We start from the raw sequence: 16573 nt of genomic DNA, 5'->3' as shown, positions 1-16573 counted from the left end.
TGAGAGAGGATAGAGGGAGTGAAGAGATAGATTCGCACTGTTTCTGAATCCGGTACTGTATTATCAGAGAGCGAGACGGCAGATTTTCGCAGTGTCATACACGGGAGTGTGTGATGGGGCGGTGTGGAGGGAGATTCACTTAGTATCCGAGCCTGGGAGTGTGTGATGGGACGGTGTCTGGTGAGCTTCTCATATGACAGACCCCCGGAGTGTGTGATTGGAAGTTGTGGAGGGAGCTTCACTCTGTGTCTAACCCTGGGAGTGTCTGATTTTAAGGTGTAGAGGGAGTTTCACCATGTGTCTGACCCCCGTACTGTGGAATGGAACGGGGCGGAGGGAGACTCCCTTTGTGTCTGACCCCGGGAGTGTGAGATGGGATGGTGTGGAGGGAGATTCACTCTGTGTCTGACCCCGGGAGTGTGTGATGGGATGGTGCAGAGGGGGATTCACTCTGTGTCTGACCCCGGGAGTGTGTGATGGGACGGTATGGAGGGAGATTCACTCTGTGTCTGACACCGGGGGTGTGTGATGGGACGGTGTGGAGGGAGATTCACTCTGTGACTGACACCGGGGGTGAGCGATGGGACGGTGTGGAGGGAGATTCTCTCTGTGTCTGACCCCGTGTGTGTGTAATGGGACGGTGTGGAGGTAGATTCACCGTGTTTCTGACCACGTGAGTGTGTGATTGGACGGTGTGGAGGGAGATTCAATCTGCTTCTGCTCCAGTGTGTAGTGTGTTGGGTCGGGGTATATTGAGTTTCACTCTGTGTTTCACCCCGGGATTGAGTGATTGGACGGTGTGGAGGGAGTTTCACTCTATGTCTGACCCCGGGAGTGTGTGATTGGACGGGGCAGAGGGAGTTTCACTCTGTGTCTGACCCCGGGAGTGTGTGATGGGGCGGTGTGGAAGGATATTTACTCTGTGTCTGACCCCGGGAGTGTGTGGTGTGTCGTTTCCGAGAGAGATTTACTCTGTGTCTGACCCCGGGAGTGTGTGGTGTGTCGTTTCCGAGGAAGATTCACTCTGTGTCTGACCCCGGGAGTGCGGGATGGGACGGTGTGGTGGGAGATTCACTCTGTGTCTGACCCCGGGAGTGTGTGATGGGACGGTGTGAAGGGAGATTCACTCTGTGTCTGACCCCGGGAGTGTGAGATGGGACGGTGTGGAAAGAGATTCAGTCTGTGTCGGACAACGGGTGTGTGTGTGATGGGACGGTGTGGGGGGAGGGGAGCGGGACAGACGGCCCGGTCACATTTCAGTCCGGTAACGTTCACTGTGAGCGGGAGAGAGTGGGAAGAGGGAAAGTGGAGTAGAGAGGGAGGGGAGCGGGACAGACGGCCCGGTCACATTTCAAACCGGTAACGTTCACTGTGAGCGGGAGAGCGTGGGAAGAGGGAAAGTGGGGTAGAGCGGGAGGGGAGTGGGAAAGAGAAGTCTTAGTGAGGTGGACAATGAGATATAAAGGCAGTGGACAGAGAGGTTGTGGGGGGAAATGGAGTGAGCTGTAGTTAGGAGCAAAGTTGAAGCGGTTAGACGCATTCATGGGAGAGAAATAGGAGGATAGTGAGGGGAGATGAGAGACGCAGAGAGAGAAAATGATAGACAGAAGGTGATGGAGAGTGTTTTGAGAGAGCTGCTGATTTGCACGTACTGGGCTGTCGTCGCTGCTATTTTTATTTTTCTGTCTGTGAGACGGCCCAGTCAGTGTAGTCGCACGCTTTCAATACTTTTCTGAAATACTGACAACCCCCAGATTAAGTTCCAATGGGTGAAGAGAGTCAAACCTCAGATACCGCGCAGCGTATGTTGGTTTACTGTGAACTTCGGTATCTAAATATGTGCCTTCTTTGATAAGTACTGAACAGTCTAAAAACGGCAATCTATTGTTCTGACGTCTTCTCGGAGGGAGGGGGCTCGCTTACTTCGGAACCTGTTGCTGCTGGTCTCGGGGCCGTGGTTACCAGAGCACAGAGGGTCTGAAGCCCCGGCGATAAGCAGAGCAACGGGAGCGCTGACACTCAAACCGGGAATCAACTGGAGGCTGGGGAATTCATTGCAAATTTATCTAACAATAAAGGCTCTGAATAAGTGACAAGACATCAGTCCATCTTTCCATCCATGTTCACTCATCAGCATTCACTCTTCCCCCCTTCCATTCCTTTATCTCTCCATTCTTCTCTTTCTATATCCGTCCAACTGTCATTTCCATCTCGCTCAATCTTCACTTCCCTGCACGCTTCCTCCCTCTCTGTAGCGCGTCCTCTCCCCCTCTGTTCCTTCAACCCCTCCCTGTCCGTTTCCCTGTCTCTCTCTCCATTTTCCTTTTGCTTTCCCTAGTCAGCTCGTCCTATATTTTCTCACACTCTCCCCGAATTTCTCTGCAGGAGTCCACCCTCTCTATTTGGACCCTGGTCTATCCACACTTCTCGCCATCTCCTTCTTTCAATCCGCTCCCCCTTTTCGACCCCAGTATCCCACGTCTCCCTTTCCGCCGACCTAACCTTCCCCTAACTCTGTATCTCCCCACTCTTACTACTCTTACCCCCCCCCCCAATCTCATCAGTCCAGACAATCACTCTCACACCCTCAAATCTCTCCTCTCCGGAAATACCTCCCCCTGTTCTCGGCTCCTCTCTTTATCAGCTGCTCATCTGGTGTTTGTTTGTCTCGCTGAGCTCAGAGACGCAGAGGATCCTCGACAGGATGGACGACAGCGAGACTTACATGAATGTGCAGATCGTAAAACCGGACTCGCGGTCTCCATCGAGAAGTGAGTGGCGCGCAGACCGAGGAAGGGAGTTTAACTCTGGGTCTGACCCCAGAATGGTGTGATGGGACGGTGTTCAGGGAGTCTCACTCTCTTTCTGACCCCGGGAGTGTGTGATCGGACGGTGTGGAGGGAGATTCACTCTGTGTCAGACCCCGGGATTGTGTGGAGGGACGGTGTGGAGGAAGATTCACTCTGTGTCTGACCCCGGGACTGTGTAATGGGACGGTGTGGAGGAAGTTTCACTCTGTGTCTGACTCCAGGAGTGTGTGATGGGAAGGAGTGGAGGGAGATTCACACTGTGTCTGACCCCGGGAGTGTGTGATGGGATGCTGTGGAGGGATATTCACTCTGTGTCTGTCCCCGGTACTGTGTGACCGGACAGTGTGGAGGGAGCTTCTCTCTGTTCCTGACGTCGGGAATGTGTGATGGGACGGTGTGATAGGAGCTTCACTCTACATCAGACGCCGGGTATGTGTGCAATTGGACTATGTGGAGGGAGATTCACCTCTATGTCTGTCCGCGGCAGTGGGTAATGAAACGGTGTGAAGGGAACTTCAATCTTGTATCTGACCCCGTGTTGATTAACGGGAGGGTGTCGTGCGAGCTTCACTCTGTGTCTGACCGCAGGACTGCGTGCTGAGACGGAGTGGAGGCAGCTTCACACTGTGTCTGACCAGGGAAGTGTTTGTGATTTGACGGTCTGGAGGAAGCTGCAGTAATATCTGATCCTGGGAGTGTTGGTCCGGACGGTGCTGAGGCGATCTCTCTCTCTGTCTCTCTCTCTCTCTCTCTCTCTCTCTCTCTCTCTTCTCTCTCTCTCTCTCTCTCTCTCTCTCTCTCTCTCTCACCCTCCCATCACAAACACCCGGGGTCAGTCGCACTGAGAATCTCCTTTCACTCCGTCCAACACACACTCCAGGGGTCAGACACAAAGTGAAGCTCCCTTCACACCGTTGCATCACACACTCCCGGGTCAGATAGAGAGTTTATCTCCCTCCATTTCCCTCATGGAAAAGGATAGAATCAGGGAGGTCAGGAAAATGTTTAATTGGGGAACGACAAACTATGAGACTATAAAGCTAGAACTTGTTTGTGTGAATTGGGATGATATTTTTTTATGGGAAATGTACTATTGACTTGTGGTCGATGTTTAGGTATCTCTTGCAAGATGTTAGGGATAAAATCTCCCGGTACGGAATATTAAGATGGCTAGGGTGAAGTGAAACCATGGTGAAACCATGGTTGACAAGTGAGGTGGAGACTCTAGTCAGGTGGTAGAAAGTAGTATACTTGACGGTTAGGAAGCAGGGATCAGATGGGTCTATTGAGGAATATAGTGTAGCAAGAAAAGAGCTTAAGAATGGGCTGAGGAGAGCAGGATGGGGACAAGAAAAGGCCTTGGCGAGTAGGGTAAAGGAAAACCCCAAGGCATTCTTCAATAATGTGAAGAACAAAAGGATGACAGGAGTGAAAATAGGACCGATTAGAGATAAAAGTGGGAAGATGTGTCTGGAGTATGTGGAAGTGAGCGAGGCCTTCAATAAACGCTTCTCTTCGGTATCCACCAATGAGAGGGAACTAGATGACGGTGAGTACAATATCAGCGAGGTAAATATTCTGGAGCATGTTAATATCAAGGGAGAGGAGATGTTGGATTTGTTAAAATATATCGGGACGTATTCGTCCACGGGGCCCGAAGAAATATTCCCCAGTCAGCGCCTCGAGTCGAGGGAAGAGTTTGTTGAGCCTCTGGCTAGGATCGTTATGTCCTCGTTGCCAACTGGAATGGTAGCGGAGAATTGGAGGGAGGCGAATGTTGTCCCCTTGTCCAAAATGCTCGTCGGGACAAGCCGTGTAATTATAGACCATTAACCCTTTCGTCTTTGGTGGGAAAGTTGTTGAAAATATTCTTTTAGAGATATGACGTATGGGCATTCGGGGAATCATGGTCTGATCAGAGCCAGTCTGCATGACTTCGTGAAGGGCAGATCGTGTCTTACATGCGCGATAGAGTTCCTTGAGGAGCTGACCAGGCATGTAGTTGAGGGTAGCGCAGTGGATGTGATCTACATAGATTTTAGCAAGGCATTTCAGAAGGTTCCGCGAACGGCTGATTCAGGACGTCAGAAGGCATGGGATCCCGGGAAGACTGGCCAGCTGGAATCAGAACTGGCTTGCCTGCAGAAAGCATTGTGTCATGGTGGAGAGAGCACTTTGCGGATTACAGGGTTCCGACTAGTGGTGTCCAAAAGGATAGGTTCAGGGAGGTCTTCTTTTCGTGATTTTATTAACGACCTGGATGTGGGGGTAGAAGGATGGGTTGGCAAGTTTGCAGACGACACAATGTTTGCTGGTGTTGTAGATAGTGTTGCCGATTGTCGAAGATTGCAGAGAGACATTGATAGGATGCAGAAGTGGGTTGAGAAATGGCAGAAGGAGTTCAACCCGGAGAAGTGTGAGGTGGTGCCCTTTGGAAGGACAAACTCTAAGGCAGAGTACACGTAAGAGGCAGTATACCTGGTAGTGTGAGGGGCAGAGGGATCTTGGGGTTCACGTCCACAGATCCCTGCAAGTTGTCTCTCAGGTATATAGGGGAGTTAAGAAAGCTTATGGAGTGTGAGCTTTCATAAGTCGAGGGATAGAGTTTAAGAGATGCGATGTAATGATGCAGCTCTATAAAACTCTGGTTAGGCCACACTTGGAGTACTGTGTCCAGTTCTGGTCGCCTCACTACAGGAAAGATGTGGAAGCATTGGAAAAGGTACAGAAGAGATTTACCAGGATGCCGCCTGCTTTAGAGAGTATGGATTATGATCGGAGATTAAAGGAGCTAGGACTTTACTCTTTGGAGAGAAGAAGGATGAGAGGAGACATGATATAGGTATAAAAGATATTACGACGAATAGATAGAGTGCAGAGTCAGCGCCTCTTCCCCGGGGCACCACTGCACAGTACAAGAAGAAATGGCTTTTCGGGAGAGTATAAACTAATTTGCAAGGGGATTGGAACCCGGAGCGATAGTATATGGAGTAAAGGCAGAGCGGCTTTGAGGGAAGAGCAGCAGAATAAAAGGTATAAAGGTAGTAAGGTAGAAGTGCTAATGTCTGAGTACTTCAATGCAAGAAGCATCAGGAAGAAAGGTGATGAACTGAGAGCTTGGATACATACATGGAATTATGATGTAGTGGGCATTACGGAGACTTGGCTGTCACCAGGGCAGGAACGAATTCTCAATTTTTCTGGAGTTCAGTGCTTTAAAAGTGATAGAGAGGGTGTAAAGGGGAGGAGAGGTGCCACTACTAGTCAGGGGTACGATACAGCTGCAGAAAGAGTGGGTAATGTAGCAGGATCCTATTTTGAGTCAGTATGGGTGGAAGTCAGGAACAGGAAGGGAGCAGTTTCTCTACTGGAGGTATTCTATAGGCCACCTGCTAGCAGCAGAGATACGGAGGAGCAGATTGGAGGCAGATTTGGAAAGGTGCAAAAATAGCAGCTTTGTAATCATGGGTGACTTTAACTTCCTAATATTGATGGCACTTGATTAGTTCCACGTGTTTAGATGGGGCAGAGTTTAAGTGTGTTCAGGATGGATTCTTGTCACAGTATGTTGACAAGCCGACGAGGGGGAATGCCATACTAGATCTAGTATTAGGTAATAAACTGGGTCAGGTCACAGATCTGTCAGGGGTGAGCATCTGGGGGACAGTGATCACCGCTCTCCGACCTTTAGCAGTTTCATGGAAAAGGATAGATTCAGAGAGGAGAGGAAAATGTGTAATTGGGTAAGGGCAAATTATGAGGCTAGAAAGCTAGAACTCGCTGTTGTGAATTGGGATGATGTTTTAGCAGGGAAATGTACTATGTACGTGATCGATGCTTAGGGATATCTTGCAGGATGTTAGGGATAAATTTGCCCCGGTGAGGAAAATAAAGAATGCAGGGTGAGGGAACCATAGGTGACATGTGAAGTGGAAAATCTAGTCAGGTGGAAGAAGGCAGCATACATGAGGTTTAGGAAGCAAGGATCAGATGGGTCTTTTGAGAATATAGGATAGCAAGAAAGGAGCTTAAGAAGGGGTTGAGAAGAGCAAGAAAGCGTCATAAGAAGGCCTTGGCGAAGAAGTAAAGGAAAACCCCAAGGCATTCTTCAATTATGTGAAGAACAAAAGGATGACGGGAGTAAAGATAGGACCGATTAGAGATAAACTGAGAAGATGTGCATGGAGTCTGCGGAAGTGAGCGAGTTCCTCAATGAATACTTCCCTTCGGTATTCACCAATGAGAGGGATCTTGATGACTGTGAGGGCGATATGACTGAGGTTGATGTTCTGGAGCATGTTGATATTAAGGGAGAGGAGGTGTTGAGTTGTTAAAATACATTAGGACGGATAAGTCACCGGGGGCTGACGGAATATTCTCGAGGCTGCTCCACGAGGCGAGGAAGAGATTGCTCAGCCTCTGGCTAGGATCTTTATGTCCTCGTCACAGGAATGTACCGGAGGATTGGACAGAGGCGAATGTTGTCACCTTGTTCAAAAAGGGTAGTAGCGATAGTCCGTGTAATTATAGACCAGTGAACCATACGTCTGTGGTGGGAAAGCTTTGAAAAGATTTTTAGAGATAAGGTCTATGGCATTTAGAGATTCATGGTCTGATCAGGAGCAGCCGGTCAGCATGGCTTTATGAAGGCCAGTTCGTGCTTAACAAGCCTTATAGAGTTCTTTGAGCTTGCCTGCAGAAGGTGGAGGGTTGTGGTGAGGGAGTACATTCAGATTGGAGGATTGTGACTAGTGGTGTCCCACACGGATCTGTTCTGGGACCTCTACTTTTCGTGATTTTTATTAACGACATGGAAATTGTGGTAGAAAGGTTGGTTGGCAAGTTTGCAGACGCCACGAAGTTTGGTGGTGTTGTAGATGGTGTAGAGATTTGTCACAGATTACAGAGTGACATTGATAGGATACAGAAGTGGCTGAGCAGTGGCAGATAGAGTTCAACCCAGAGAAGTGTGAAGTGGTACACTTTGGAAGGAGAAACTCCAAGGCAGAGTACAAAGTAAATGGCAGGATACTTGGTAGTGTGGAGGAGCAGAGAGATATGGGGGTATATCTTCACGGATCCCTGAAAGTTGCCTTACAGGTAGATGGTTAGTTAAGAAATTTTATGAGGTGTTAGCTTTCATAAGTCGAGGGATAGAGTTTAAGAGACGCGATGTAATGATGCAGCTCTATAAAACTCTGGTTAGGCCACAATTGGAGTACTGTGCACAGTTCTGGTCGCCTCACTATAGGAAGGATGTGGAAGCATTGGAAAGGGTACAGAGGAGATTACCAGGATGCTGCCTGGTTTAGAGAGTACGGGATTATGATCAGAGATTAAGGAGCTAGGGCTTTACACTTGGAAAGAAGGAGGATGAGAGGGGACATGATAGAAGTATACAAGATATTAAGAGGAATAGTTAGAGTGGACAGCAAGCGCCTCTTCCCCACGGCACCACTGCTCAGTACAGAGGACTTGGCTTAAGGTAAGGCGTGGGAAGTTCAAGGGGGATATTAGAGGAAAGTTTTCACTCAGAGACTGGTTGCTGCGTGGAATGCACTGCCTAAGTCAGTGGTGGAGGGCAGGTATAATAGTAACATTTTGGAGTCTACGAGACAGATCTATGGAGGACTTTTAGCAGGCGTTTATATGGCAGGCAGGGTTATGGGTCGGCACAGCATTGTGGGCTGAAGGGCCTGTATGTGCTATACTATTTTATGACCTAAGTTTTCTTTTTCCTCGGAGAGTGATAAGTGCGTAGAATGGGCTACCGGAAACAATAGAACCATTGAACCACAGAACAGTACAGGCCCTACAGCCCTCCATGTTGTGTCGACCATTATCCTTAAAAAGCACTAAACCCACACTATGCCAGAACCCTCCATTTCTATTTCATCCATGTGCAGGTCAATAGGCTCTTAAATACCCATAATGTTTTAGCCTCCACCACCATCCCTAGCAAGTCATTCCAGGCACTCAAATCCTCTGTGTAAAAAACTTACCCCTGATGTCTCTCCTAAACTTCCGTCCCTTAATTTTGTACATACGTCCTTTGGTGTTTGCTATTAGTGCCCTGGAAACAGGAACTGAATATCCACCCTACTCACGCCTCTCATAATCTTGTAGACCTCTATCAACCCTCTCATTCTTCTACGCCCCAAAGAGAAACGTCCCAGCTCTGTTGACCTTGCTTCATATGATTTGTTCTCCAAACCAGGCAACATTCAGGTAAATCTCCTTTGCACCCTCTCCATAGCTTCCACATCCTTCTTATAATCAGGTGGCCAGAAATGAACCCAATACTCTAAGAGGGGTCCCACCAGAGATTTGTAGAGTTGCAAGATGACCTCTCTACTCTTGAACTCAATCCCCCCGTTTATGAAGCCTAGCATCCCATAGGCCTTCTTAAATACCCTATCAACTTTCGCAGTGACTTTGAGGGATATATATTCATGTTGAGGGATGTATCTCCCTTTGTTCATCCACACTCTAAAGTATCTGACTATTAATCTTGTACTCAGTAATCTGGTTTGTCCTTCCAAAATGCATTATCTCACACTTATTCAGACTGAACTCCAACGGCCATTTGTTTCTGCACAACTCTGCAGCCTATCTATATCCCCTTGTAACCTTCGACCAACCTACAACTCTATCCACAACTCCTCCAATCTTCATCCGCAAACATAAATCCACCGTGGTGGAGGCGGGTACAATAGGGTCTTTTAAGAGACTTTTTGACTGGTACATGGAGCATCTTAAAAATAGAGGGCTACAGATCAGCCCAGTAATTTCTGAGGAAGTGACATGCTCGGCATGACTTTGTGAACCGAAGGGCCTGTGTTGTGCTGTAGGTTTTCTCTGCTTCTGTGTTTCTGTGACTCCGTGAATGTGTGAGAGAGAGCGAGAGTGTGTGAAGAGAGCTTCCCTTGTCTAACCCCGGGAACGTGTTATGGGACGGTGCGGACAGAGGGTCACATTGTTTCTGTCCCGGGCAGCTTGTGATGAGACGGGGCGGAGGGAGCTTTACTCTGTGGCTGAAAGGGGAGTGTGTCAAGGGACGGTGTGTAGGGAGCTTCAATGTTTGTCTGACCCCAGGAGTATGTGCAGGGACGGTGCGGAGGAAGATTCACTCTGTGTCTGACCCCGGGTGTGTGCGACGGGACGGTGTGGAGGGAGCTTCACTCTGTGTCTGACCCCGGAGTGTGTGACGGGACGGTGTGGAGGGAGATTCGCTCTGTGTCTGACCCCGGGATTTTGTGATGTAGACGGTGTGGAGGGAGATACACTCTGTGTCTGACCCCGGGAGCGTGTGATGGGACGGTGTGGAGGGGGATTCACACTGTTTCTGTCCCCGGTCGTGTATGTTCGACGGGCCAGTGGTTATTGTTCACTCTCGCTCTGTCTCTAGCACACTCCACATTTCTTCCTCCAGTGTCTTCTCTTTTGCTCTACCGCGTCTATTTCACACACTCGCTCTACCTCTTCAACGCACCGTAATTTCCTTACGCCGCTCTCCGTCTCTCAGATACAATCCATGTGCTAAACTTTCCCCATCCAGTCTGTGTCGCAAGCAATTGTGGGGCGTATGTGGAGAGATGACGTCTGGAGTTACCTCTCTCCCCTTTCACTGGATATCTATCCACACGATCTGTGCCTCTTCAGAACTCTCCATGCAGAGGCCGGTCGTGTGGCTCCACACCACTTGCATAGTATCTACAATCCTGACAACCTTTCTATCACCTCCACTATCCTCCCCTTCCACCCTCATCCCGCAGCCTACCATCTACACAGACACACACACGCACACACACACACACACACACACACGCGCGCGCGCGCGCGCGCGCACACACACACACACACACACACACACATACATACACACACACACACACACACACACACACACACACACACACACACACACACACACACACACACACACACACACACACACACAATCCGAGAAGGACTTGGGATTGGTGAGAGGGGAGGAAGGGAGCTTTGATCTGTCTTTGAGTGCCGTAGCTTGTGCCTCGATTGAGCCCAGGGATGGAAGCTTCAGAAAATATCTGAATCCAAGAGCGTGATATGAGAAGGTGTCGATGGAGCTTCTCTTTGTAGCTGATCCCTGGCAGCTTGTGATCCGACTGTGTGGAGTGAGTTTCACTCGATGTCTAACTCCCGTTATGTGCGACGAGTCAGTGTGTATCATTTCTTCATTTCTTCTCTGACCCTGGAAGTGTGCTTTGGGACGGGGAAGACTGGGCTTCACTCTGTGTCTGACCACGGGAGTGAGCGATAGGACAATTTGGAATGAGCTGCACTCCATGCATGTTCAGGGAATTGTGTGATGGATCGTTGTGGATGGAGCCTCTCTCTGTGTCTCACTCCGGGATGGTAGACAGGATGGTATGGATTGAGCCTCCCTCTGTGTTTGAGTCAAACAGACACACGGTTTCGGCGTCTCCAAGCAGAGATCAGGAGCCAGGTAAATGTTGGGCGAGTGCGCATTAAAAAGCAGCGATTCGCGGAAGTTTCGGAGTGAGGAAAGTCTCACCGGTCAGATCTCTGGCGCTGAGCATGGTTCTGTGAGTTAGAATGGAAGCAGGGTGGGGAAGATGAGGCGATCCGTAGTGAAAGCAGATTCGGATATATGTTGCTTTGGGTTCCCTTCCCAAGCAGGTGAAACCGGTAGAGAAGAGACGGTTTCAATTCAATACGTTGCATTGCAATGCAACCATACATGAATACACATGAATACAGCCAAACGACTCTGCGATACTGCAGGACGAAGGGACCAAACACAAAACACAACCGGTGCATTTCTCCCCCGGAGAGAATTGGCTAATACCACGAAATGGAAGGGAAGAGGGAGGATCTTTTCAGGAGAGGTGAGGGGCAAGATTTTTTTTTACACAGAGAGCGTGGGTGACTGGAATGTGCTGCCAGGGGTGGTGGTGAAGGAAAATCGATGGAGGCGTTTCATTGGTTCTTAGACTGTCACTTTTATGTTCAGGGATTGGACGGAAATAAACCGTGAAGGCAAAAACGATTTAGGTATTAAGTATAATTTGTGTGGCAAAAAATTTGGGACGAAGCGTCTGTTCTGCTCTGTAATTTACGCTCAGCGAAAGGATGCGATTTAAACTCAGAGGATGGGAAGAGCAGGGGTGGGGTAGATCTGGGAATATGACGATGGATTGACAAAGACAGGGACCCGATTTTTCCACAGACTACATGGGCAGTGAACAACCAACAAGGAGAGACCGATCAGACCGACGCATATGGCTAATCTGTGTTTTAACAGCGGCCCTCGTTATCACGGGTATCTGCTGGAGTATTCATGGTGAGTTTCACACAGGTCGCAACGACCACACCGCAGAGAATAAAAATGGCCACTGTAACAGCGACTCATTCCCAACACTTCCCAGAAACACCTTTCACTGTGATACCAAGGCACCCCTCACTGTGGTACTGACGGGTCTCTCAGCATGTCCACGACTCAACGCTCACCGTGACACCGACACAACCCCCACCAACACATCCCTCAACATGAAACTGACATATCCCTCAGCCTGATACCAACACACAACCTATTGTAATAACGATTCAATATAACACTGACACGCCTCTCGACGTGGCACCGACATGTCACACCCTGTGATGTGGACACATCCATTACTGTGACGTAGACATATCCCTCACTGTGACGCAGACACGTCCATCACTTTGAGAACGACTCATCTCTTATCATGACAGCAAAAGCCACTCCATGGAAACACCGATATACCCCTCTCCGTCATAATGACGCATCACTCACCGTGACACCGACAAGCCCCTCAGAGCGTCACCCACTCAGTCCTCACCGTGACAACAACACTAAACTTACTGTGATAGCGACAGATCCACCGTGACCACAACAGGTCATTCCCCGTGACTCAAACACACCCCTCACCGTGACATCGACATATTTTTTCCGCTGTCACACCAATACATCGGACACTATGACACTGGTGAGTCTCTCACTGTAACACCGTCAAACCTCGCACTGTGACCCCGACATATCTCTCACCGTGACATAGAGATACACCGGGATGTGACCCGGTACACCTCTCACATGGACCCAGAAACCATATAACTATATGACAATTACAGTACAGAAACAGGCCATCTCGGCCCTTCTGGTCCGTGACAAACGCTTACTCTCATCTCGTCCCACTGAACCGCACTCAGCCCATAACCCTCCATTCCTTTCCTGTCCATGTACCTATCCAATTATACTTTAAATGACAATATCGAACCTGCCTCTACGACTTCTACTGAAGCTCGTTACACACAGTTACCACTCTCTGAGTAAAGAAATTCCCCCTCGTGTTACCCTTACACTTTTGACCCTAACTGTCAAATCATGTCCTCTTTTTTTGAATCTCCCCTGCTCTCAATGGAAAAAAGCCAATCCACGTCAACTCTATCTATCCCCTCATAATTTAAAATACCGCTATTAAGTCCCCCCCCCTCAACTTTCTACGTTCCAAGGAATAATGACCTAACTTGTTCAACCTTTCCCTGTAACTTTGGTGCTGAAACCCAGGTAACATTCAAGTAAATCTCCTCTCTACTCTCTCTATTTTGTTGACATCTTTCCTATAATTCGGTGACCAGAACTGTACACAATACTCCAAATTCGGTCTTACCAATGTCTTGTATAATTTTAACATTACAACCCAACTCCTATATTCAATGCTCTGATTTATAAAGGCCAGCATACCAAAAGCTTTCTTCGCCACCCTATCCACATGAGATTCCACCTTCAGGGAATAATGCATCATTATTCCTAGATCACTCTGTTCTACTGCATTCCTCAATGCCCTATCATTTACCGCGACATAGAGATACACGGCGATGTGACCCGGTACACCTCTCAAATTGAACCAGAAACACCTATCACAATGACAGCTACGCGTTTCTCACTGAAACACCGAGTCGGTGTGACAGGGAATCAACTATCACCGCGATACTGACGCATCTCCCATCGTGACACTGACGAAAACCTCGCTCGTAACCTGATATACCCCTCAGTGCGTCCCAGACACGTACCTGACGGTGGCGCCCAGCACACCTCTTACTGTAACACTGACGCACCACTCTCCGTGACCCGCTCAGTAGCTTGACGCTGACACATTATAAACGCCAAACATCCTTCACCATCTCAGATCACCTCTGACCGAACTACATACTCCTTTGGGAAGAAAATCAGCTGATGAACAGGACCCAACGCCAATGTCCATGAGTTAAACTCAATCTTTCAATCCCAGATATCTGAGATTTCCCACCCAGGTCTCTCCCAGACAACCTGTCTCAAGGCGAAACACACCGCAGTGACACCGACACGCCCTTTACCGTGACTCTAAGCCACCACTGACACCTACAGGCTCCTCAACGTGACCAGCCCAGCTCTCCACCGAGACAAGGACTCACAGGTGACACCCCTGTCCGAGACAAGATCGCCCCTCAACATCACACCGATGCTCCGCTCACTGAGGCAATTACCCAGACCTCACCCTGACACAGACAAACCCCTTACCTTGATACATAGACCTAAATTCACAATGACACCGACATAGTCCTCTCCGTGACACTGACACACAGCTCAGCGTGACAATCGGACACACACCGTGGCCATGACATGCCTCTCACAATGATACAGACACACTCCTCTCAATGAGACCAACAACCACACATTACACCGATACTCCACACACCATGACACAACCAGACCCCTCACTCTGACATTTCCCGCACCTGAAATATCCTTCGCCTTGTCATCGAGATACACTGCATTGTGGCCCGGCACACCTCTCGACGGGGCACAGAAACACCTATCACAGTAGCCCCCACTTGTCCCGCGCAGCAGCTCGAACATGCCCCGCGCTGAGACAGGGAATCAATCATCACCACGATGCTGACACAGACCCCATTGTAACAACAGAAAAACGTTTACCAGGGCATTAATAACCCCTCAGACTGACACAGACACACCCCTCAACGTGGTGCCGGCGCCTCCCACTGTGTCAGCAGCACATTTCAACACTGTGACACCCTTCACCGTGACACTGACACAACACTCTCTGTGACCCGTTCGGTAGCGTGACGCTGACTCACGTGTCACTGTAAACGCTAAACATCCTTCACCATCTCTCTCAGTATCACAGATTCGTCAGTCTCTTAAACGAATGCACAACGATCTCCGTCACCAGTTCACTGAGATGGAAACGAAGTACAGATCTGTCAACGAAACCAAGGCTCAAATCTGCGAATTGTTGACTAGCAGAAGAGGTAAGACATCATCCCCCTCTTTCACCCGCTCCTCATCACAGGGCAGGCATGAAGAGAGGAAGCGTCACTCTGTGTCTGACATCGGGAGTGTGTGAAGAGATGGTATGGAGGGTGATCCACTCTGTGGTTGACCGAGCGAGTGTGATGCCATTGCATGGAGCGCGTTTCGCTCTGGCACTGAATCCAGGAGAGTGTGATGGGACGTTGTGGATGTGGATTCAATCTGTGTCTGAATCCCAGAGAGAGAGATGGGACGGAACAGAGAGAGCATCACTCTGTGTCTGGATCCTGGAGTGTGTGAATCCACAATATCGGAAAATTCCCATCCGGAACTCTCCCAGAGAAGCTGTCTTAAGAATCTCTCTGCGCTGAACTCTAATCTGTCCGATCTTAAACGAAGGCACAGCAATCTCCGTCATCAGTTCACTGAGATGGAAACGAAGTACAGATCTGTCAACGAAACCAAGGCTCAAATCTGCGAATTGATGACCAGCAGAAGAGGTGAGACATCATCCTCCACTTTCACCCGTTTCTCAACACAGGGCAGGCATGGGGAGAGGAAGCGTCACTCTGTGCTCGATATCGGGAGTGTGTGATGAGATGGTATGGAGGATGATTGACTCTGTGTTTGACCCGGTGAGTGTGATGGGACTGCGTGGAGGAAGTTTCACTCTGTCACTGAATCCAGGAGAGTGTGATGGGACGTTGTGGAGGTGGATTCACTCTGTGTCTGACCCCGGGATTTTGAGACGTAACATTTCAGCTTCACCCTATGTCCCACTCCCGGAATGTCTGATGGGACAGTATGGATCCAACTTCACTCTGTGTTTGACAGCGGGGTTGTGTGATGGGACAGTGCAGAGGGAAGTTCATTCTATGCTTCGCCAGACTGTGTGATTGGATATTGTGGAGGGAGTCTAACCCCGTGAGTGTGTGAGCGGAATTTCGCTGTGTGTGGTGTTACGTACCCGTGACACGTGACAGTGGTACCCTTGTCACGTGACTGGGGTTGAAGCTATACTGGACTTGAGGTAATGGTCTTGTGATGGTGGAGTGACGTCATTTTCCGGCCAGTAGAGGTCATGTGACAGTTTTTTTTTACAGGTTATAAAAGGAAGACCCACCCTGTCAGGTGGGGCAGTTCGTGGCTGAGTTTGCCAAGCTGACTTCATGTCACTGCGTGATTTAATGTTATGACGCAGTTTAGTTGAAAAATGAAGTTGTATATAATGCCTAAAGTTTAAAAGGTCATTGCCAGCAGTTTCTTTGCTAGTGGAGAGTGAATATCGGAGTTCGGAATTTAAACATCGAGGAGAATCGATTTTCGACGGTGGATGGGTTTCGACCTTATTTGATCCTCATTCGGAAGGATTCCGTTGACTATTCTTGCTATTAATCCCTGGGTTTGACCAGAAAGGATTTGA

General features: G+C 49.0%; 1 long non-coding RNA gene across 1 annotated transcript in view; it reads left to right on the top strand.

Annotated features, from left to right (window-relative positions):
• LOC140720088 (uncharacterized) overlaps positions 1–15099 on the top strand; it is a 78941-nt gene extending 63842 nt beyond the window's left edge. Inside the window, exons 3-4 of the long non-coding RNA XR_012097099.1 lie at positions 12046–12159; positions 15018–15099. This is a non-coding gene — a long non-coding RNA (uncharacterized lncRNA). The remainder of the gene's footprint in view (positions 1–12045; positions 12160–15017) is intronic.
• The last annotated feature ends 1474 nt before the right edge of the window (positions 15100–16573 follow it).

The sequence above is a fragment of the Hemitrygon akajei genome, unplaced genomic scaffold (genome assembly GCF_048418815.1).
Source record: "Hemitrygon akajei unplaced genomic scaffold, sHemAka1.3 Scf000036, whole genome shotgun sequence".
Classification (NCBI taxonomy): domain Eukaryota; kingdom Metazoa; phylum Chordata; class Chondrichthyes; order Myliobatiformes; family Dasyatidae; genus Hemitrygon; species Hemitrygon akajei.
Note: the sequence above shows the minus strand (reverse complement) of the source record. Positions and strands in the feature narration are given on the sequence as shown.